The sequence below is a fragment of the Scyliorhinus torazame genome, chromosome 1 (genome assembly GCF_047496885.1).
Source record: "Scyliorhinus torazame isolate Kashiwa2021f chromosome 1, sScyTor2.1, whole genome shotgun sequence".
In the NCBI taxonomy this organism is placed as follows: domain Eukaryota; kingdom Metazoa; phylum Chordata; class Chondrichthyes; order Carcharhiniformes; family Scyliorhinidae; genus Scyliorhinus; species Scyliorhinus torazame.
This window is the reverse complement of record NC_092707.1, coordinates 50860445-50885306: the sequence shown is the minus strand read 5'-3', so window position 1 is coordinate 50885306 and position 24862 is coordinate 50860445.

Genomic DNA, 24862 nt, shown 5'->3' with positions numbered 1-24862 from the left:
CATTGTGTATCCTTTACACAATAATATAACAGTATAAATAACAATGACCTGTTTTATAAACAAAGAATAAATAATATATAACAAAAACTAAAACTAAAACTAAATGGCAACTGCCTTGTCTCAGATAAACACTCTCCAAAAATATGATTTAACAGTCCAATATACAATTATTTATAGCAACGACATATACATATTATACATATATATTAACAACCCTGAGAGTCCTTCTGGTTCCTCTCCCCCCCCCCCCCCCCCACGCCCCCCCCCCCCCCCCCCCCCCCCCTGGGCTGCTGCTGCTGCCTTCTTCTTTTCCATTCCCTCTATCTTTCTGTGAGGTATTCCACCGCCTGGTGAACCCTGGAGCCGATCCCCTTAGGACGAACTTAATCCGTTCCAGCTTTATAAACCCTGCCATGTCATTTATCCAGGTCTCCACCCCCGGGGGCTTGGCTTCCTTCCACATCAACAGTATCCTGCGCCGGGCTACTAGGGACGCAAAGGCCAAAACATCGGCCTCTCTCGCCTCCTGCACTCCCGGCTCTTGTGCAACCCCAAATATAGCCAACCCCCAGCTTGGTTCGACCTGGACCCCCACTACTTTCGAAAGCACCTTTGTCACCCCCACCCAGAACCCCTGTAGTGCCGGACATGACCAGAACATGTGGGTGTGATTCGCTGGGCTTCTCGAGCATCTCGCACACCTATCCTCTACCCCAAAAAATTTACTGAGCCGTGCTCCAGTCATATGCGCCCTGTGTAACACCTTAAATTGAATCAGGCTTAGCCTGGCACACGAGGACGATGAGTTTATCCTACTGAGGGCATCCGCCCACAGCCCCTCCTCAATCTTCTCCCCAGCTCTTCTTCCCATTTCCCTTTCAGCTCATCTACCATAATCTCCCCCTCGGCCCTCATTTCCCTATATATATCTGACACCTTACCGTCCCCCACCCATGTCTTTGAGATCACTCTGTCCTGCACCTCATGCGCCGAAGGCTGCGGGAATTCCCTCACCTGTTGCCTCGCAAAAGCCCTCAGTTGCATATACCGGAATGCATTCCCTTGGGGCAACCCATATTTCTCGGTCAGCGCTCCAAGACTTGCGAACTTCCCATCCACAAACAGATCTTTCAGTTGCGTTACTCCTGCTCTTTGCCACATTCCAAATCCCCATCCATTCTCCCCGGGGCAAACCTATGGTTCTTTCTTATCGGGGACCCCACCAAGGCGCCCGTCTTTCCCCTATGCCGTCTCCACTGTCCCCAAATTTTCAAAGTCGCCACCACCACCGGGCTTGTGGTGTATTTCTTCGGTGAGAACGGCAATGGGGCCGTCACCATAGCTTGTAGGCTAGTCCCCCTACAGGACGCCCTCTCCAATCTCTTCCACGCCGCTCCCTCCTCTTCTCCCATCCACTTACTCACCATTGAGATATTGGCGGCCCAGTAGTACTCACTTAGGCTCGGTAGTGCCAGCCCCCCCCTATCCCTACTACGCTGTAAGAATCCCTTCCTCACTCTCGGGGTCTTCCCGGCCCACACAAAACTCATGATACTCTTTTCGATTCTTTTGAAAAAAGCCTTCGTGATCACCAACGGGAGGCACTGAAACACAAAGAGGAATCTCGGGAGGACTACCATTTTAACCGCCTGCACCCTCCCTGCCAGTGACAGGGATACCATGTCCCATCTCTTGAAGTCCTCCTCCATTTGTTCCACCAATCGCGTTAAATTTAACCTATGCAATGTACCCCAATTCTTGGCTATCTGGATCCCCAAGTAACGAAAGTCCCTCGTTACCTTCCTCAGCGGAATGTCCTCTATTTCTCTGCTCTGCTCCCCTGGATGCACCACAAACAACTCACTTTTCCCCATGTTCAGTTTATATCCTGAGAATTCTCCAAACTCCCGAAGTGTCCGCATTATCTCTGGCATCCCCTCCGCCGGGTCCGCTACATATAACAAGTCATCCGCATACAGAGATACCCGGTGTTCTTCTCCTCCTCTAAGTACTCCCCTCCACTTCTTGGAACCCCTCAGTGCTATTGCCAGGGGCTCAATCGCCAGTGCAAACAATAATGGGGACAGAGGACATCCCTGCCTTGTCCCTCTATGGAGCCGAAAGTATGCAGATCCCCGTCCATTCAGGACCACACTCGCCACTGGGGCCCTATACAACAGCTGCACCCATCCAACATACTCATCTCCAAAACCAAATCTCCTCAGCGCCTCCCACAAATAATCCCACTCCACTCTATCAAATGCTTTCTCGGCATCCATCGCCACCACTATCTCCGCGTCCCCCTCTGGTGGGGGCATCATCATTACCCCTAGCAGCCTCCGTATATTCGTATTCAGCTGTCTCCCCTTCACAAACCCAGTTTGGTCCTCATGGACCACCCTCGGGACACAATCCTCTATCCTCATTGCCATTACCGTGGCCAGAATCTTAGCATCTACATTTAGGAGGGAACTCGGTCTATAGGACCCGCATTGCAGCGGGTCCTTTTCCTTCTTTAGGAGAAGCGATATCGTTGCCTCAGACATAGTCGGGGGCAGTTGTCCCCTTTCCTTTGCCTCATTAAAGGTCCTCGTCAGTAGCGGGGCGAGCAAGTCCACATATTTTCTGTAAAATTCAACTGGGAATCCATCTGGTCCCGGAGCCTTCCCCGCCTGCATGCTCCTAATTCCTTTCACTACTTCCTTTATTTCAATCTGTGCTCCCAGTCCCACCCTTTCCTGCTCCTCCACCTTGGGAAATTCCAGCCGGTCCAGAAAGCCCATCATTCTCTCCCTCCCATCCGGGGGTTGAGCTTCGTATAATTTTTTATAAAATGCCTTGAACACTCCATTCACTCTCTCCGCTCCCCGCTCCATCTCTCCTTCCTCATCCCTCACTCCCCCTATTTCCCTCGCTGCTCCCCTTTTCCTCAATCGGTGGGCCAGCAACCTGCTCGCCTTCTCCCCATATTCGTACTGTACACCCTGTGCCTTCCTCCACTGCGCCTCTGCAGTACCCGTTGTCAGCAAGTCAAATTCTACGTGTAGCCTTTGCCTTTCCCTGTACAGTCCCTCCTCCGGTGCCTCCGCATATTGCCTGTCCACCCTCAAAAGTTCTTGCAGCAACCGCTCCCGTTCCCTACTCTCCTGCTTTCCTTTATGTGCCCTTATTGATATCAGCTCCCCTCTAACCACTGCCTTCAGCGCCTCCAAGACCACTCCCACCTGGACCTCCCCATTATCATTGAGTTCCAAGTACTTTTCAATGCACCCCCTCACCCTTAGACACACCCCCTCATCTGCCATTAGTCCCATGTCCATTCTCCAGGGTGGGCGCCCTTCTGTTTCCTCCCCTATCTCCAAGTCCACCCAATGTGGAGCGTGCTCCGAAATGGCTATTGCCGTATACTCCATTCCCCTCACCTTCGGGATCAACGCCCTTCCCAAAACAAAAAAGTCTATTCGCGAATAGACTTTGTGGACATAGGAGAAAAACGAAAACTCCTTACTCCTAGGTCTGCTAAATCTCCACGGGTCTACTCCTCCCATCTGCTCCATAAAATCTTTAAGCACCTTGGCTGCTGCCGGCCTCCTTCCAGTCCTGGACCTCGACCTGTCCAGCCCTGGTTGCAACACCGTATTGAAATCTCCCACCATTACCAACTTTCCCACCTCTAGGTCCGGGATGCGTCCTAGCATACGCCTCATAAAATTGGCATCATCCCAGTTCGGGGCATATACGTTTACCAAAACCACCGTCTTCCCCTGTAGTTTGCCACTCACCATCACGTATCTGCCCCCGCTATCCGCCACTATAGTCTTTGCCTCAAACATTACCCGCTTCCCCACTAATATAGCCACCCCCCTGTTTTTCGCATCTAGCCCCGAATGGAACACCTGCCCCACCCAACCTTTGCGTAGTCTCACCTGGTCTATCAGTTTCAAGTGCGTTTCCTGTAACATAACCACGTCTGCCTTAAGTTTCTTAAGGTGTGCGAGTACCCGTGCCCTCTTTATCGGCCCGTTCAGCCCTCTCACGTTCCACGTGATCAGCCGGGTTGGGGGGCTTTTTACCCCCCCCCCCTTGTCGATTTGCCATCCCCTTTTTCCAGCTCCTCACCCGGTTCCCACGCAGCTGTGCCCCCCCCCCAGGCGGTGCCTCCCCGCCCATCCCACCCCATACCAGCTCCCCCCTCTCCCCAGCAGCAGCAGCCCAATAATTCCCCCCTCCCACCCCCCCCGCTAGATCCCCACTAGCGTAGTTACGCCCCCCATGTTGCTCCCAGAAGTCAGCAAACTCTGGCCGACCTCGGCTTCCCCCCGTGACCTCGGCTCGCACCGTGCGATGCCCCCTCCTTCCTGCTTCCCTATTCCCGCCATGATTATCATAGCGCGGGAACCGAGCCCGCGCTTCCCCCTTGGCCCCGCCCCCAATGGCCAACGCCCCATCTCCTCCACCTCCTTTCCTCCCCCCACCACCTCCTGTGGAAGAGAGAAAAGTTACCACATCGCAGGATTAATAACATAAAACTCCTCTTTCCCCCCTTTTTACCCCCCTCTTCGCCCCCCATACTCGCCCCACCACTTTGTTTCAAACGTTCTTTTTTTTAAATTATTATTAAATAACCCGCTCATTCCAATTTTTCTTCCACGATAAAAGTCCACGCCTCATCCGCCGTCTCAAAGCAGTGGTGCCTCCCTTGATATGTGACCCACAGTCTTGCCGGTTGCAGCATTCCGAATTTTATCTTCTTTTTGTGAAGCACCGCCTTGGCCCGATTAAAGCTCGCCCTCCTTCTCGCCACCTCCGCACTCCAGTCTTGATATACGCATATCACCGCGTTCTCCCACTTACTGCTCCGAGTTTTCTTTGCCCATCTAAGGACCATCTCTCTATCCTTAAAACGGAGGAATCTCACCACTATGGCTCTAGGAATTTCTCCTGCTATCGGTCCTCGCGCCATCACTCGGTATGCTCCCTCCACCTCCAGCGGACCCGCCGGGGCCTCCGCTCCCATTAACGAGTGCAGCATCGTGCTCACATATGCCCCGACGTCCGCTCCCTCCGCACCTTCAGGAAGACCAAGAATCCTTATGTTGTTCCTCCTCGCGTTGTTCTCCAGCGCCTCCAGCCTTTCCACACATCGTTTATGGTGTGCCTCGTGCATCTCCGTCTTCACCACCAGGCCCTGTATGTCATCCTCATTCTCGGCAGCCTTTGCCTTCACGACCCGAAGCTCCCGCTCCTGGGTCTTTTGCTCCTCCTTTAGCCCTTCGATCGCCTGTAATATCGGGGCCAACAGCTCCTTCTTCATTTCCTTTTTGAGTTCTTCCACGCAGCGTTTCAAGAACTCGTGTTGTTCAGGGCCCCATATTAAACTGCCACCTTCCGACGCCATCTTGGTTTTTGCTTGCCTTCCTTGCCGCTGCTCTAAAGGATCCACCTCAATCCGGCCACCTTCCTCTCCTTTTTTCATCCATATCCAGGGGGGATTCCCTTCTGGTTCGCCGCACAGTACTTTTAGCCGTTAAAATTGCCGTTGGGGCGCTTATTAAGAGCCCAAAAGTCCGTTCCACCGGGAGCTGCCGAAACGTGCGATTCAGCTGGTCATCGCCGCACCCGGAAGTCCACATTATCCTTTTGAGGAATGCGTACAATTTTAATATTGAATTGCTGTAATAATAAACTCCAATGGAATACTCTTGCGTTCCGGGTTTTAAACTTTTTTTTGAACATATTTATTTTCCCAAGTAGGCTGACATTAATGTAATGAAGTTACTGTGAAAAGCCCCTAGCCGCCACATCCCGGCGGGTACACAGAATTCAGAATGTCCAAATTGCCTAACAGCACGTCTTTCGGTACTTGTGGGAGGAAACCGGAGCGCTCCGAGGAAACCCACATGGACACGGGGCGAATGTGCAGACTCCGCACGGACAGTGACCCAAGTCGGGAATCGAATCTGGGACCCTGGAGCTGTGAAGCACCAGTGCTAACCACTGTTCTACCGTGCCGCCTTTATAAATTCAAGTGGATTATAGTTTAAACCAAGCTTTGCTGATCATCATGTTGGACATATACTTCAAAGTGTTGAAGGGCTAGTAGCAAGGCTAAGGCTTCCATTTCAAAGGTGGAATACTTTCTCTGGCACGGACTCTGGCCTCTCTATTCCTGCAGCTTCTGTTGAAACCAGCAAAGCCTTCTACATTTTTCTATTTGAATTAAAGATACAAGCTGCTTGCCTTAAAGACACATGTCTATTAATCATCCATGGATCAAAAATGTAATGGCAAAAATAATAGAAAAGAGAAATAAGGGAATAAACAGGAAGGAACCTTACACTTTGAATTCATGAGGGCGCACGGAGAGCTAAATGTTGTTTAATCTGTCAACTTGACTCAAATTCCAGAGGTGAAGGAGTCACATCTTGACCAGTTGCAGTCTCAGAATCCGGCAAAAGTAAATTAAATGTGAAATTTATATGTGTAAACATCATTTTACGAGCGGAAGCTCGTTTTACGATTCAATAATACTGTTATTACTTCACATTGTTAAAATATGTTACCATTCTTCAGAACTTTGGAAATAGGTGATTCCATGCAGTAAAAGCTTTGGAGTGAGATTCTCCATTCCTGAGACTAAGTGTTGGTGCCAGGGCAGGATTCGTGGACTTCCACGACAGCAAAAGTGGCGCCTCACCTGGACCAATTAAGCGACCATTGAGAGGTTAGCACCAGGGCCACAAGGAACACAATCGATTGCAATGAGAAACGGTGCGGATCCACCAGATTCGCGATGACACTCAGGAGGCTGACAAGCTGCAGCCGGGTACACTCCCCACAAACACCATCCAAGCCAACAAGATGGCACGGGTTGCACTGGAGCCCACCCATCCCACTGATGGGTCGGCCGTGGGGCAAACACCCATACGACCCGTGGCCTTAAGTTCACAGTGGGCAGTCTGCGACGTGCACAGCTCCATGGCTGCCTTGGAGGCTGCGGCAATGGTGTTCCATGCCCATTCACCCCGACCCACAGCCCACCTCCTGGCTAGCCCTCGCTACTCCCCGCCCCCCCAACCCCCGGCCCTGGGGAAGCCCTCCGCCCAGCGGCACCACTCTCAGCAAACAATGGTGATGTTGGACACTTTGCCTACCCTCTCGCTCTCCCTCAGCAGCCACAACACCTGTTTCACAATTTTTAAAAGCACAGGTGAACCTTGCCACCGGGAATTTCCCCCAGCAAAGGCAGAGAATCGTGGAGGCCCTGCAGAATACCAGGTCCGCCTACCTAATGATAAGCCAATGGCGGTTACTGTACGTGCAGAGTGGAACACATTGACGCTGCTGTCGAGGCACCGGAGAATTGCGATTTGGCGTGAAACCAGCACCCGCCACGATTTCAGTGTCAAAACTGACTCTCCGCCCAATCGCCTTTCCCAATTGAAGGATTTATACTATTAGGTTACCAGCACTTTGCGATTACTGGAACTCAGTCGAAATTTGCAGTTAAAACTCCTCAGGTGCCAATAAGAATTGTTTTATTTGTCTTCTATTGATTACAATTTGAAAGTCATTTAAAAGGCAATTCGTAGACAATTTGAAGCTTTCAAAAGAATCACAGACATTATCTTCTTGCTCAGGCAGACAGCTCAACAATAACTTTTAAAAGGTCAAAGTCTGAAAATGAAATATGAAAAAGAGAGAGAGAGCTAATCTTCAGCTTTAAACCAACAAAATAAAAACTAACAAACTAAAAAACTCAAACTCAGAACCTTGAAAACACTCCAAAAATGGTGGGCCGAAACTTCTTCAGTTATACCCTTTCATATCTGTCTTAAGTCATCTAATCACACCCCAATATAATCCTAATTGGATTGGGTTAGACTCAAACACATTTGATTTGACGGCAAGCCGTATGATCTTCAATGTGCAACATTAATTTTAATTGTTTCATGTCTGAATACTTGTGCATGTTATCATGTTATGGAATGCGATTCTGTGCTATTATCTTTACCAGCTTAAACTGGTCTTCTGCTGACTTAGCTGTTATCTGCATTGTGAACAATGGTGCCTTCATATTATCGTGGCATTGCTATGGTGTAGCTCTGTCCTTGATCTGACAGCACAAGTATAGTGTCAAACTCTTGCAATTGTGCTGTTTTAATCTATGATGGAATTATGCTGTTTCATGCTGTTTTGTGTCTCTGTATGTTCAGAGATGACCTGAGGTTATAAGTGAATTTAAATTGGGTATTTAAAAACTGGGGCTTAATATTTATGCTTAAACAGCTATCTTTTACCTATATTAGGTGTATTAGAAATACCTAGCATCTACACCGATTCCGCCGTCAGCTGATGGAGAATCCTGCCCTTGGTGCTTATCACTGGGATCATCGTATTCTATTTGGAATACCAGAAGTAATGGAATTACAACAGAACTAATTTGATTTGATATTTCACTTTTTTGCGAGAGAACAAAGGATTTTCAGTTAGTGTCACAGTTTATTCAATTTCCTAAAAGATGACTCCCCTTTAATTTAAGTGAGCATTGTTACATTTAATCCAAACTGTCTCCACATGTTCCTTTGGGCTTTCCCATTCTCTAATTATAGGGAAGTTAATTATCATTGACTGTAGACATCATTGCCTTTGAAATGTTTGTTGACTTCAGTGTTCCTTTATTTGTGATTTTATTATGTTAAATAAATAGTAATGCTTTGGGCAATATTCAAAGCAAATCTTGTTGCGGGGGAGTGGGGGTGAAAAAGAGGAAAAATCTGTGCAGACTGTATAGTTGATTGTAGGGAAGCATGTTTCCCAGGCTTTTTGTTCGCTGTAACCTGTTTTGATACATGTTTGTAATAAAATATATATTTTTTAAATATTCAAAGCAAATCACATGTTCCCATTTCACAGTCAACAGGCTTCACTATCACACCTTGAAGGGCACTTTCAGTTTGTAGCCCAATACACAGCGGAGCTTTCTATGGGGACAAGTGGAGCTTAATAGAATAACTATTATGTCACGGAGAGACTCTCTCTGGCTCAATGAGTCCACAACCCTCTAATACATATTTTCAGTCATGTTCTTTTGGCAGTTTTCCACTGTGCTTTCATTTAGATCTTATATTTTGTTTAATTTGTTTTATCCAAACACTGGGATGTGTGTGTTACTGGAAAAGCCAATATTTATTGTCCCTCCTTAATTGCTCTTGAGAAAGATGACTTGCTAGGCCATTTCAGATGGCAGCTAAGAATCAAACACATTGTTGTGGATCTGGAGTGACATGTAAGTCGTAACAGGTAAGTATGGCAGATTTCCTATCCTAAAGGACTTGAATGAACCGGATAGGTTTTTTTTGACAATTAATGTTAGTTTCATGAGTCAGGAAACAGAAGTAGTTGTAAGTATTTATATTTAAGTAAGTTTAATTTTGTGCTTCTGTGTAAAAAAGTGTTAAAGCTTCAGTTGCCTCATAAGAAAATAAGAACTCGGAGCAGGAGTAGGCCATATGGCCGCTCGATCCTTCTCCACCATTCAATAAGATCATGGCTGATCTTTTTGTGGACTCAGCTCACTTACCCACCCACTCACCATAACCCTTAATTCCTTTACTGTTCAAAAATCTGTCTATATTTGCCTTAAAAATATTCAACGAGGTAGCCTCAACGGATAGAACATAGAACATAGAAAAATACAGCACAGAACAGGCCTTTCGGCTCACGATGTTGTGCCGAACCTTTGTCCTAGATTAATCATATATTATCATAAACAAAGGTGCCTGCAAATCTGTGGTGTTTTCCACTTCAAATGGTGCCTGCATTGTAATTAAAGGGGCTACTACATGAAAATAAACAAGGTTTAAAGAAAGATTCCTCTGTTGCTTAGCAACCAGGGGCCACGCTAGGTTAGAAAGGAATTTCGAGTTTCATTTTAAGCTGGTCCCAGAAGCAATTGGACATCACCATGCTACAAAAAGCAAAACTTCTCAAAAGAAAACAAGAAAGTCCAAAAATCAGGGGAGTTGGGATAAAACAATATGTCACAGGAAGACAGTTAAGTTAAATAAACATAGAACAAGAAGGTGAACAAGGTCCTGTTCAGAAATAGTCAAGTAAAAGGCAGCAAAAATATTATGAATTAAAGAAACTGCTCAAGTCACCTAGGAATAAGCCATCTGAGGTAAATCAAAAGTTTGGTGACACCTTAATACAGCTGTGAAGCAGTAGTGTTCTCTTGGTATGGCTGGATACTAGAGAAATTGTGTGGAAGCTCGATTGCAAATGACAATCCAAGACAGAAGAATCGGGAACTGAGAGAGTAAAATCCTGGAAGTGGATCCTTGGTGAAGTCATCCAAGAGAAAGAGTTTTTAAGAGAAGATTCCAAGAATGTGGAGTTTGGAAACACTTAGGTGGAAGTTCCAGTGAGACCAGTTGGCTCACAGTGTGACAAGCATCTGGGAGGAATTTGATGAGAAATTCACAAACGTTATATTGTGTGGCATCTTCCACTTGGTTTCAGAGTGTGAGGTGTCTGACCACAGTTGGCCTGTTGGTTTACATGGATTGTGTACTTAACATAAGAACTAGGAGCAGGAGTAGGCCATCTGGCCCTTCGAGGCTGCTCCGCCATTCAATGTGATCATGGCTGATCTTTTGTGGACTCAGCTCCACTTTCCTGCCCGAACACTATAACCCTTTATTCCTTTATTCTTCAAAAAACTATCTATCTTTACCTTGAAAACATTTAATGAAGGAGCCTCAACTGCTTCACTGGGCAAGGAATTCCATAGATTCATAACCCTTTGGGTGAAGACGTTCCTCCTAATCTCAGTCATAAATCTACTTCCCCTTTGTTTGAGGCTATGTTTCCTAGTTCTGCTTTCACTCGCCAGTGGAAACAACCTGCCCGCCTCTATCCTATCTATTCCCTTCATAATTTTATATGTTTCTATAAGATCCCCCCCGCATCCTTCTAAATTCCAACGAGTACAGTCCCAGTCTACTCAACCTCTCCTCGTAATCCAACCCCCTCAGCTCTAGGATTAACCTAGTGAATCTCCTTTGCACACCCTCCAGTACGTCCTTTTTCAGATAAGGAGACCAAAACTGAACACAATACTCCAGGTGTGGCCTCACTAACACCTTATACAGTTGCAGCATAACCTCCCTAGTCTTAAATTCCATCCCTCTAGCAATGAAGGACAAAACTCCATTTGCCTTCTTAATCACCTGTTGCATCTGTAAACCAATGTTTTGCGACTCATGCACTAGCACACCCAGGCCTCTCTGCACAGCGGCATGTTTTAATATTTTATCATTTAAATAATAATCCCTTTTGCTGTTATTCCTACCAAAATGGATAACTTCACATTTGTCACATTGTATTCCATCTGCCAGACGCTAGCCCATTCACTTAAACTATCCAAATCCCTCTGCAGACTTCCAGTATCCTCTACACTTTTTGCTTTATCACTCATCTTAATGTCGTCTGCAAACTTGGACACATTGCACTTGATCCCCAACTCCAAATCATCTATGTAAATTGTGAAGAATTGTGGCCCCAACACTGAACCCTGAGGGACACCACTAGCTACTGATTGCCAACCAGAGAAACACCCATTAATCCCCACTCTTTGCTTTCTATTAATTAACCAATCCTCTATCCATGCTACTACTTTCCCCTTAACGCCATGCATCTTTATCTTATGCAGCAACCTTTTGTGTGGCACCTTGTCAAAAGCTTTTTGTAAATCCAGATATACCACATCCATTGGCTCCCGCTGTCTACTGCACTGGTAATGTCCTCAAAAAATTCCACTAAATTAGTTAGGCACGACCTGCCCTTTATGAACCCATGCTGCGTCTGCCCAATGGGACAATTTCCATTCAGATGCCTCGCTATTTCTTCCTTGATGATAGATTCCAGCATCTTCCCTACTACAGAAGTTAAGCTCACTGGCCTATAATTGCCCGCTTTCTGCCTACCTCCTTTTTTAAACAGTGGTGTCACGTTTGCTAATTTCCAATCCACCGGGACCACCCCAGAATCTAGTGAATTTTGGTAAATTATCCTGAGTGCATTTGCAATTTCCCTAGCCATCTCTTTTAGTACCCTGGGATGTATTCGATCAGGGCCAGGAGACTTGTCCACGTTTAGCCCTATTAGCCTGCCCATCACTACCTCTTTAGTGATAACAATCCTCTCAAGGTCCTCACCTGTCATAGCCTCATTTCCATCAGTCACTGGCATGTTATTTGTGCCTTCCACTGTGAAGACCGACCCAAAAAACCTGTTCAGTTCCTCAGCCATTTCCTCATCTTCCATTATTAAATCTCTCTTCTCATCCTCAAAAGGTCCAATATTTACCTTAGCCACTCTTTTTTGTTTTATATGTTTGTAGAAACTTTTACTATCTGTTTTTATATTCTGAGCAAGTTTACTTACCGATTGTGTACTTACCGAGAACATTATAATGTAAGACATAACTTGTGTTATCTTTAAAAATCTGTGTACAATTGTGAAGATATAGGTGGGCTGAAGGAATTTCGTCAATCTTTTCATGTTTAATACAAGTTTTATTCTTTTGTTAAACGTTAATTGGCAGTCCTCTGACTCTGTTCACCCAGGACCTTGAATGTCTGTTTCTTCACGCCGGCGGGATTCTCCATTCCCGCTACAGTGAATGGAAATTTGGCTGGGTGGCAAATCCTCAGACCTGACTGGCAGCGGTAGCGAGGCGGACTCACAACCGACAATCCCGCCCAGATCTCTAAACAAAAAATATAAGTTACGGTCTATCGAACCAGGGTTCCATTCTGGCATCTGATTAGGCAGCATATCATAACACATGGTCAGCAGTACTGATACTAGCTTTTGTTTACTCCAGATTTTTGTTTACTCTTCATGCTGTTGGAGCATGGAGTTCACCTCTTTGACATGGATAATATGCTCCCAGTGGTGGGACATTGGAGAGCCATTAAAACAAGGTTATGTGCTCTTAATGCTGATGTGCAATAGGATGGGAACTGCAACAACAACAACTTACATTTATATATAGCCTTAAATGTGATCAAACCTCCCAAGGCGCTTCGCAGGAGCATTATGAATCAAAATATGGCACTGATCCTTTTTTGGTTCATTTGGACCTTTTTCATAATGGAATTGGTAGTCATGGCAAGTAACTTTAAATTGACCTATTAGCCTAATGCTTCAAGAACAGAAAATGCCAAAACACAAAATAAATCAGTCAGCTGCTTGTTTGTTAAAAGGCAGAGTGAACTTTCACCATCCCCCCCATCTGGTCTTTTCATGGTCTCCATAATTGACATGAGCTTTTTATTCCAGATTGATTTAATTAACTAGATTTAAATCCACCAGCTGTTGTGGTGGGAATTTCAACTCATGTCTCCAGTTATTAGTGCTGGCCTCTCGATTACTAGGCCTGCATTGTAACCACGATACCACCATTCCAAATGAAATTGAACTGTTATTTGTCATTGGGAGTATATAAAGCTGGAGTTGGATAATAATGACTAAAAATACAGGTGAAACCTATCTCCAGATATGCCACATTATCTTTACAACGCACTATAGTTTCTGAGAGCATTGATTATTTTTTAATTCGGTGCAGATGGTTTACTGATATTTAGTTCTGCCAAGCCCTCCAGAATAAGACAACATAGTTGAATGTTCCTGGGAGGCTAGAGGGAGACCTAGCAATTGAAACGGAGACAGAGAGAGAAGCAAAACAATGATTTCCTTGAGCAGCTGTGCCACTGTATCAATTTCGTTCTCGATAGAAGCAAGAGAACATGGTTTGCTACTTCACATTGGATTCGATGCTGACTCTTTTGAATTTCAAACTGTGCTAAATTGGATGCCATCTGAATTAGTGAATCGGCTTTTCAGGTTGTTGCTATGGATTGAAGCAGTTCCTTGGAAAAATCAGTGATGACTGAATATGTACAGAGCAGAAGTGCAAAATCAAAATAATAGCTTCTCTGGCCAATAAGTCAAACAGAATATATGCTAAATTGACACTTGATATAATGACCCATATTTACATGGGTTGACTCATGCACAACAGTTTCACTACTGTATTGTGGCAGCCCAGGCTCAATTGGTAGCGGTTGTGGTTTGAAGTCCCATTCCCGTGTCTGGGCCAATACTTATCCCTCAATCAACAGCATACAAATAGATTATCTAATTATTATTATGTTGCTGTCTGTAAATTAGTTGGTGCGTTTTCTACATTACAACATTGACTACACTTTAAAAGTACTTCATTGGCTGTAAAGGGTCTTGAGATGTCATGAGATGGTTGTGAAAATTGCTATGCAAATGCAAGTCCTTTTTCTTACTAAATGTCTCAGATATTATAAATCACATTGCCAGATCAAAGGAATATAAAACTTCCCAGCTACAAGTAATTTTTATGACAGTAGATTTAAATTAATATTGAACACTTTTTTTCACCTATCAGACTTACTTCTTTATCACTTCATCTGTAAATTAAAATATATAATGAGGTAGTTATTCCCTCACCATATGTTTTTTCTTGGCTGGCATTTAAGGAGAAAGGTGACCTTTCTCCACCAATTTGCATAGATTATTGCTCCAGTCCAAATGTCAAGGTGGCTATTAAAATATCTAGAGATACATAGGTAAATAAAACATATTAAATGTTTTATTTGAAGAAAAATAACTATCAGTGCAGATGAGTCTATTTAAATAAACATACTGTACAATTGAAATAAATATACAATTACAGCCTTCAAATCTATTAAATAGATTATGTTTATTAGGGATAATGAACCAAAACATAAAACGAATTAATGCTCCACCGATATGGTTTTGACTTTCTCCTGAAGGCATGGGCTCACACACTTCCGCAGGCATTGACAACTCTCTGTATCTCATCCTTATTGTCATTCCTGACAACAGTGTCTGTTAGTGGCGCAGTCATAACAGTGCTTGGAATTTTCAAATACCCCCACAAGTATCTTTGTTATTTTCTTCAGACTACTCCTTCTTTCAAATGTCCCTTGGATCACCTCAAAGAAGACAGAAGCAACAGACGGTCCTTTCGCGCCAGTCAGTTCCATAACATGGCCAGGGGAAACCAATTTGTTGAACTTGTGCTCCTAAATTCTCGGTGTTTTGAAATGGTGTGCATTTGAGGCATTGGTAACGTTAGGGAATGGTTTCAATTTATGATTCAAATTACTACGCATTCCTTAAAATTTATAAGGTTGCTGAAGCAATGAGATAAAGCATTCACAGATTTATTACGCATACAGAACATGCAATAATCAGGTGCTTCAAAAAGTCTTGACATCTGCCCCTGATGGTTGGATTTTCAAACGCATTACTGTTCTGAGCTTAGTATCTAGGCAAATCAAACTGGTATGATTTCAAATGCTCATTACAGTGAGACAATTTTTATACCTTACAGGTCATGTTAAAATGTCCTTGTATGATTGTAGCGCACAAAGACTCCCGAGAGACGAATAGAGGTGAAGTCGATGAGGCTTTATTAAGCGTGACTCGTTCCCCGCAGTTCAGCAACAGACTGGAGCTGCGGGGAGAATTCCTGGTTCTTATACTCCGCCTTCAGGGCAGAGCTAGAGATCAACAGCCAACCAGGACCCGGGATCTGTCAGCCAATGACATCACGGCTTCACAGTCCCACATGACCCCTAATGCATACTACCACATTCACCCCTTGTTAAAAATGAACCCGGCGGGGTGGTGCTTCGCATGGTGGTAGGGGTTTACAAGGCTGGTCCTGGGAGGAAAAAAAACTTTTGCATGTCATTACAGCGCCCTACACTGGGCTATGTACAGGTTATTTGTTTTGAACTATTTACAGTATTCGTAAGAGGGAAAAAGAAAAAAAACATTCTCGTTAAAGTCCACAACATTCTAGTGTTACACCGATGCCACGAGTCGGGCGGGCGGTCTGGTCGTCCTTGTCGATTTCCTCAGCCCCGGTGGTGGTGGTGCTTGTTCCAGTGTTGTCGCCTCCGGGAGTGGAGGGCGTCCGGGAGGACCTCCTGCCACCGTGAAACTGGGAGATCCCTGGACCGTAGGGCCAGTAGGACGGTCTTCCAGACCGTGCCGTTCTCCCTCTCTACTTGCCCGTTCCCCCGGGGGTTGTAGCTGGTCGTCCTGCTCGAGGCTATGCCCTTGCTGAGCAGGAACTGGCGCAGCTCGTCACTCATGAAGGAGGACCCCCTGTCGCTATGGATATATGCGGGGCAACCGAACAGTGTGAATATGGTGTTAAGGGCTTTAATGACTGTGGCCGCTGTCATGTCAGGGCAGGGGATGGCGAAGGGGAAACGGGAGTACTCGTCCACCACGTTCACGAAGTATGTGTTGCGGTCGGTGGAGGGGAGGGGCCCTTTGAAATCCAGACTGAGGCGTTCAAAGGGACGGGAAGCCTTGATCAGGTGCGCACTATCCGGCCTGAAAAAATGCGGTTTGCACTCTGCGCAGATGTGGCAGTTCCTTGTGACTGTACGGGCCTCCTCCATGGAGTAGGGGAGGTTGCGGGACTTTATAAAATGGTAGAACTGAGTGACCCCCGGGTGGCAGAGGTCCTCGTAGAGGGTTTGGAGACGGTTAATTTGTGCGTTGGCACATGTGCCGCGGGATAGGGCATCGGACGGCTCGTTCAGCTTTCCGGGACGGTAAATGATCTCATAGTTGACGGTGGAGAGCTCGATCCTCCGCCTTAAGATCTTGTCATTTTTAATTTTGCCCCGCTGTGCATTATCGAACATGAAAGCTACCGACCGTTGGTCAGTGAGGAGAGTGAATCTCCTGCCGGCCAGGTAATGCCTCCAATGTCGCACAGCTTCCACTATGGCTGAGGCTTCCTTTTCCACTGAGGAGTGGCAGATTTCTGAGGCGTGGAGGGTTCGGGAGAAAAAGGCCACGGGTCTGCCCGCTTGGTTAAGGGTGGCCGCTAGAGCTACATCGGAGGCATCGCTCTCGACCTGGAAGGGGAGGGACTCGTCGATGGCGCGCATCGTGGCCTTTGCGATATCCGCTTTGATGCGGCTGAAGGCCTGGCAAGCCTCTGTCGACAGAGGGAAGGTCGTGGTCTGTATTAGGGGGCGGGCCTTGTCTGCGTACTGGGGGACCCACTGGGCGTAATATGAAAAGAACCCCAGGCAGCGTTTTAGGACTTTTGAGCAGTGAGGGAGGGGAAATTCCATGAGGGGGCGCATACGTTTGGGGTCGGGGCCTATTATCCCATTGCGCATTACATATCCCAAGATGGCTAGCCGGCTTGTGCTAAAAACGCACTTGTCCTCGTTGTATGTGAGGTTCAAGGCTTTAGCGGTCTGGAGGAATTTTTGGAGATTGGCGTCGTGGTCCTGCTGATCGTGGCCGCAGATGGTTACGTTGTCGAGATACGGGAACGTGGCCTGCAACCCGTGTTGATCAACCATTCGGTCCATCTCCCGTTGGAAGACCGAGACCCCGTTTGTGACGCCAAATGGGACCCTTAGGAAGTGGTATAATCGCCCGTCTGCCTCGAAGGCTGTGTACTTGCGGTCACTTGGGAGGATGGGGAGCTGATGGTAGGCAGACTTGAGGTCCACGGTGGAGAAGACCTTATATTGGTCAATCCGATTGACCATGTCGGATATGCGGGGAGAGGGTACGCATCTAGCTGTGTGTACCTGTTGATGGTCTGGCTATAGTCTATGACCATCCTTTGCTTCTCCCCTGTCTTTACTACTACTACCTGTGCTCTCCAGGGACTATTGCTGGCCTGGATTATGCCTTCCTTCAGTAGCCGCTGGACTTCGGACCGAATAAATGTCCGGTCCTGGGCGCTGTACCGTCTGCTCCTAGTGGCGACGGGTTTGCAATCCGGGGTGAGGTTTGCAAACAAGGATGGGGGCTCAACCTTGAGGGTTGCGAGGCCGCAGATAGTGAGTGGGGGTATTGGGCCGCCGAATTGGAAAGTTAGGCTCTGCAGATTGCACTGGAAGTCTAATCCCAGTAATGTGGGCGCGCAGAGTTGGGGGAGGACGTAGAGCCTGTAGTTTTTAAACTCCCTCCCTTGCACCGTTAGGGTCACTATGCAGAAGCCTTTGATCTGTACGGAGTGGGATCCTGCAGCTAGGGAAATCTTTTGCGCACTGGGACGGATGGTCAAAAAACAGCGTCTTACCGTGTCGGGGTGGATGAAGCTTTCTGTGCTCCCGGAGTCGACCAGGCATGGTGTCTCGTGTCCGTTGATCAGCACCGTTATTGTCGTCGTCTGGAGCGTCCGGGGCCGTGCTTGGTCCAGCGTCATTGAGGCCAGACGTGGTCGTAGTGCTTCAGCGTCTTCCTCGAACCCCGTGGAGCCGTCGATGCTGGGGTCCATTGTTGCCGTCCAAGATGGCGGCGGGGGTGAACAAAATGACCGCCCCCATGCATCGCACATGGCTGGGGGGTCCCAAGATGGCGGCGGGGGTGGACAAAATGGCCGCCCCCATGCGTCGCGCAGGGCTGGGGGGTCCCAAGATGGTGGCGCAGACTGGAGCTGCGAGGAGAATTCCTGGTTCTTATACTCCGCCTTCAGGGCGGAGCTAGAGATCAACAGCCAACCAGGACCCGGGATCTGTCAGCCAATGACATCACGGCTTCACAGTCCCACATGACCCCTAATGCATACTACCACAATGATGAACTATGCTACATAGTATGTAGTTTTGTATCTTGAGCTTTCGATGCTTGAGTGGAATGCCAACATGGACTGGTCGGGGCCAATGGCCTGTTTCTATGCCGTTATTGTCTACGTGAATCTATGTAAGAAAGTATAATATATGCCCAGACCTTGCCCTTTTGCAGGGCTAGCTGTTGTTCTAGTTATCCCTGAAACTGAGGGACCAACAATGGCAACAACTTGGATCTAAGTAGCACTTTTAACGTAGTAAACTTCACAAGGCACTTCACTGGAATGGATCAAACAATAATTGCACTGAGCTGAAGAAGGCAGGATAACATTAGTACAATATAAAGAAAAACTCAATCATAATAATCATAATATTACATTAGCAAACTTCAAGTCAATCTGATTAGATAGACTGGAGACGCATAACCGCCATTGGACTTTGTACTTTAAAACTTTTGTCCAACAAGAGTAATTTTTATTTTTATTTGCTTGTTTCATTTGAATTGTTAGATCAATAGAAGTAATAATGTTTCACCCTCATCTTTTGACTGGGCCCTTGACAGCCTTCTGACCTCAACACTGAGTTCAACAATTTTAGATCATGATGACTGTCCCATTTTGTTTCATGTTTTTTCACTGGTTTGGTTTCCTTCTCTCATTTCTTTCTTGTTTCCTCTACTTTGCATTTGGATAGCTGCTTTCCTGCCAGTTACACCTCCTTTAGCCACATCTTTTGTTCCTTTACTTGTCTCAATATCACCCCCTTTGGCCAGCAATAAGAAATCTTTTCTGGACCTTTCCTTTTGCACTACTTCCCACTCTCCCTCTTTCATTTGCCCAAAGCCTATGATATTTAATTTTTTTCCCAGTTCTGTGGAAAGGTCACAGACCGAAACATTATTAACCCTGTTTCTCTCCCCACAGATGCTGCAGGGCTTGCTGAGAGTTTCCAACATTTGCTGTTTTTATTTCAGATTTCCAACATCTGCATAATTTAGCCTTTCTAATTGTGGGCTGGAATTTCATCCTCGCAGTGGGTAGCAGGAGTTAGGAAAATACCTGACTCACTCCTGCCCGCCTCTGGCGATAGCGGGACAGGTGTAGGCTGCGGTCGGGTCCAGTTGATCGGGAATATTTCCAAGGGAGTCACAGAGGCTGCTGGGTGCCTAAGCGGACTGTTTGAAAAGCCCACCTCAGTGTTGTGGGACTTGACCCTAGTTATAATACAAACAGGCCCTTTACCCCCCCCCCCCCATACACACTACCCAAGTCCCATCCCTGCCACCTCATGCCCCACACCCACCCACCCCATGGCCTCTCATACCCCATATCAAGGTGTGTCTCCTAACCACCCACATGGCCCCACATGTTTCCATGCTAGGATGTACCCCTACCTATTTCCCATGGTCCCAAATGCCTCCCATTCCGAGGCATACCCTCCTAAACAATCCCATGGCCTCTCATGACAACCAGCCAAACTATAGCGCAACCAGCCAAACTATAGCACATCCATGACCATTCATCTACTATGTATTGTATAGAAGAAATGAATGCTATAGTAATATGATGTATATGAAAAAAGCTTTAAAAAACAGCCATCACTGATAACGTTCTACTTTTTAAAAAATAACTCCTTTTTACCGCAGGCTAGTGTACGTGTCAATTTTCCAGCCCCTTTGGGGTATAATTAGCAGAAATTGCAAGCATATGAATCCTCTTTATTTTGTGTAAATAAACATTCTGTAATTGATGGCTTAAACCAGCGAGCCAGAGCTGTCAATACAAAACTGGGGCTCAGGTGTTTTAGTCCTCTAACGGATGAGTTCTCAGCAAAGAATACATAATGAGGCTTTGGTGAGAGCCCCTAAATTCTTTAACCTGCTGAAAAACCAGCTAAGCACAGGCCAGAGATGAAAAATTAGACTCTGTTGTTTGTACAGCACAGTGACCTACCACACAGAACAAAATTCACGGAGTTATTAGGAAAGGCCTGCATAGGGCAGTACAGTGGCGCAGTGGTTAGCACTGCTGTCTCACACGCCGAGATCCCAGGTTCGATCCCGGCTCTGGGTCACTGTTCATGTGGAGTTTGCACATTCTCCCCGTGTTTGCGTGGGTTTCACCCCCACAACTCAAAGATGGGTAGGTTAGGTGGATTGGACACGCCAAATTACCCCTTAATTGGAAAAAATGAATTGGGCACTCTAAATTTATTTAAAAAAAGGGAAGGCCTGCATTAGGTCTAACAGCCACTTCCATTTAATATCATAGGGCATAAATAGTTTTGTTTGAAATCTAACTTAGTTGCATGTTTAGTCATTGATTTGATGGGTTGTTGTCTCACACTTCATGATATTATATAAAGGTTAGTCTCAGCTGATGTTGCAGTCTGTTTCTCACTTGGACATTGACTTTACTGTGTCTACCTAATGCTGCACTGGATGACTTCCAGAAGGATCTGGCTGCTTTTATTCAAATCTCAGCTGAAAGACAGAACCTCTGGCAGTGAAGTGCTCCCTCAGTACAGCACTGCAGTGTCAGACTTGATTTTTTAATACGCTGAAGCCCTGGAGTGGTATTTGAACCCAGAACCTTCCAGTTGAGAAGCAAGAAGTCACAGCTGCCGTCATTAGCTAAATCTTTACATTTTCTTTCTTCTGTCAACTGCAGAATTAAATGAAGCATCAAATATTTCTCCGTTCCTCAATTCAATTGTGATTGCCATGAGCTCCAGGTCCACTCTTACATCTATCCAAAGAATAAACAATAATCTTGACTGATCACCTTCTTTCACAGCTGCTGACAGACCATATATGAACTGCAATCTGAAAATAGATTGAAATTAAATTGTATTTTAACCTCATTATAACTCTAACAGATTTGAGTGTCTAAAGAAATGGAATTGTGCTATGTTTCATCCCCTCTGAAATGCAGGTAGCCCATTCTAACTTCATATTGCCAATGTTTTTCCAAATAGTCACACACATGCTTTTTAATTTACTGCCTGGGTTTCGAATGGAACTGGCCTCTAATAAAGCATCTGTCAGGATTTCATTCTTTTCATTGCAATAAGGCAGCTCTCATGGATCTGACTGGATGCCTAACTTTTTCACATGGGCTAGTCTTCAAGTGGTTTCTGAACCCAAAACAATTCTCTTTTTTTAACAAACAATTTTTAATGAGGTATTTTTGGCATAACAAACAACCACAGTACAAAAACAATAGAGTACAAGGAACAGTAATCAAAAAGCAACCGCCGACATCCGTCTCTCCAAGGCCCGCCTATTTAACCCCCTACTCTATACTACCCTACCCCCCCCTCTCACCCTACCCCCACCCCGCTAACGATTAATTCTCCGCAAAGAAGTCAATGAATGGTTGCCACCTCCTGGCGAACCCTGACACCGACCCTCTCAAGGCGAACTTGATCTTTTCCAGGCCGAGAAAGCTCGCCATGTCGGTTAACCAGGCCTCTGACTTCGGAGGCCTAGACTCCCTCCAAGCCAGTAATATCCGTCGCCGGGCTACCAAGGAGGAAAAGGCCAGAACATCTGCCTCTCTCTCCTCCTCAACACCCGGGTCTTCCAACACCCCAAAGATCCGTACCCCTGGACTCATTTCCACCCTTGTCTTCAAGACCCTGGACATGACATCCACGAACCCCTGCCAATATCCCCTAATTTTTTGCCATGCCCAGAACAAGTGGACATGGTTCGCTGATCCACCCGCACACCTGACACACTTGTTTTCCACCCCGAAAAATCTACTCATCCGGGCCGTTGTCATGTGCACCTGGTGCACCACCTTAAATTGGATCAAGCTGAACCTTGCGCATGTAGCGGTCGCGTTGACTGTGGTCAGCACCTCCGCCCATAGGCCGTCTTCCATCTCACCCCCCAGTTCCTCCTCCCACTTACACTTCAGTTCTTTTATATGCGTCTCCTCCGCCCCATTAATTCTTTGTAGATGTCCGAGACGCTCCCCTCCCCCACCCATCCCCTAGACACTACCCTATCTTGAATCCCTCTTAGTGGCAAGAGTGGGAAGGATGATACCTGCCTGCGCAGAAAGTCCCGCACCTGAAGATATCATGAAATCAACCCAAACTTCTCCTCCAGCACCCTCAATCTGGGGAAGCTCCCTTCCAGAAACAGGTCCCCCATCTTCTCAATTCCTGCCCTTTGCCATACCCAAAATCCCCCATCTACGCTCCCAGGAGTGAACCGATGGTTGTCACATATTGGGGACCAAACCGATGCACCCACTGCACCAACGTAACTCCTCCACTGACCGCAGATCCTCAGGGCTGCCACCACCACGGGACTGGTAGAATATTTCGCTGGCGGGAGCGGCAACGGTGCCGTTATCAGTGCCCCCAAGCTGGTGCCCCTGCATGAGGCTGCCTCCATCCGCTCCCAAGCGGCCCCCGTCCCCACTACCCACTTCCTTATCATCGCAATATTGGCCGCCCAGTAATAATTACTAAAATTTGGCAGGGCCATCCACCACCCCCCCTCCCCCCGATTCCTCTCGAGCATCACTTTCTTCACCCGTGGGGACTTACCCGCCCAAATAAAGCCCAAAATAATTTTGTTGATCCTCTTAAAAAGGGATCGCGGGATGAAAATCGGGAGGCATTGGAACACAAATAAAAATCTCGGCAATATCGTCATCTTTTTTTTTTATGAAATATTTTATTGAAAATTTTTGGTCAACCAACACAGCACATTGTGCATCCTTTACACAATATTATAACAACACAAATAACAATGACCTATTTTATAAACAAAAAATGAATAAATAATAAATAACAAAAATGAAAACTAGCCCTAATTGGCAACTGCCTTGTCACAGGTAACACTCTCCAAAAATATAATTTAACAGTCCAATATATAATTATCTGTAGCAACGACCTATACATACTATACAGTATATATTAACAACCCTGAGAGTCCTTCTGGTTCCTCCTCCCCCCCTCCCCCCCGCCCCCCCCCCCGATCCTGGGCTGCTGCTGCTGCCTTCTTTTTCCCATTCCGTCTATCTTTCTGCGAGGTATTCGACGAACGGTTGCCACCGCCTGGTGAACCCTTGAGCCGACCCCCTCAGGACGAACTTAATCCGCTCTAGCTTTATAAACCCCGCCATGTCATTTATCCAGGTCTCCACCCCCGGGGGCTTGGCTTCTTTCCACATTAGCAATATCCTGCGCCGGGCTACTAGGGACGCAAAGGCCAAAACATCGGCCTCTCTCGCCTCCTGCACACCCGGCTCTTGTGCAACCCCAAATATAGCCAACCCCCAGCTTGGTTCGACCCGGACTCCTACTACTTTTGAAAGCACCTTTGTCACCCCCATCCAAAACCCCTGTAGTGCCGGGCATGACCAAAACATATGGGTATGATTCGCTGGGCTTCTCGAGCACCTCGCACACCTATCCTCCACCCCAAAAAATTTACTGAGCCGTGCTCCAGTCATATGTGCCCTGTGTAATACCTTAAACTGAATCAGGCTTAGCCTGGCACACGAGGACGACGAGTTTACCCTGCTTAGGGCATCTGCCCACAGCCCCTCCTCGATCTCCTCCCCCAGCTCTTCTTCCCATTTCCCTTTTAGTTCATCTACCATAGTCTCCCCTTCGTCCCTCATTTCCCTATATATATCTGACACCTTACCATCCCCCACCCATGTCTTTGAGATCACTCTGTCCTGCACCTCTTGTGTCGGGAGCTGCGGGAATTCCCTCACCTGTTGCCTCGCAAAAGCCCTCAGTTGCATATACCTGAATGCATTCCCTTGGGGCAACCCATATTTCTCGGTCAGCGCTCCCAGACTCGCGAACTTCCCATCCACAAACAGATCTTTCAGTTGCGTTATTCCTGCTCTTTGCCACATTCCATATCCCCCATCCATTCCCCCCGGGGCAAACCTATGATTGTTTCTTATCGGGGACCACCCCAAGGCTCCAGTCTTTCCCCTATGCCGTCTCCACTGTCCCCAAATCTTCAGTGTAGCCACCACCACCGGGCTTGTGGTATAGTTCCTCGGTGAGAACGGCAATGGGGCTGTCACCATAGCCTGTAGGCTAGTCCCCCTACAGGACGCCCTCTCTAATCTCTTCCACGCCGCTCCCTCCTCCTCTCCCATCCACTTACTCACCATTGAAATATTAGCGGC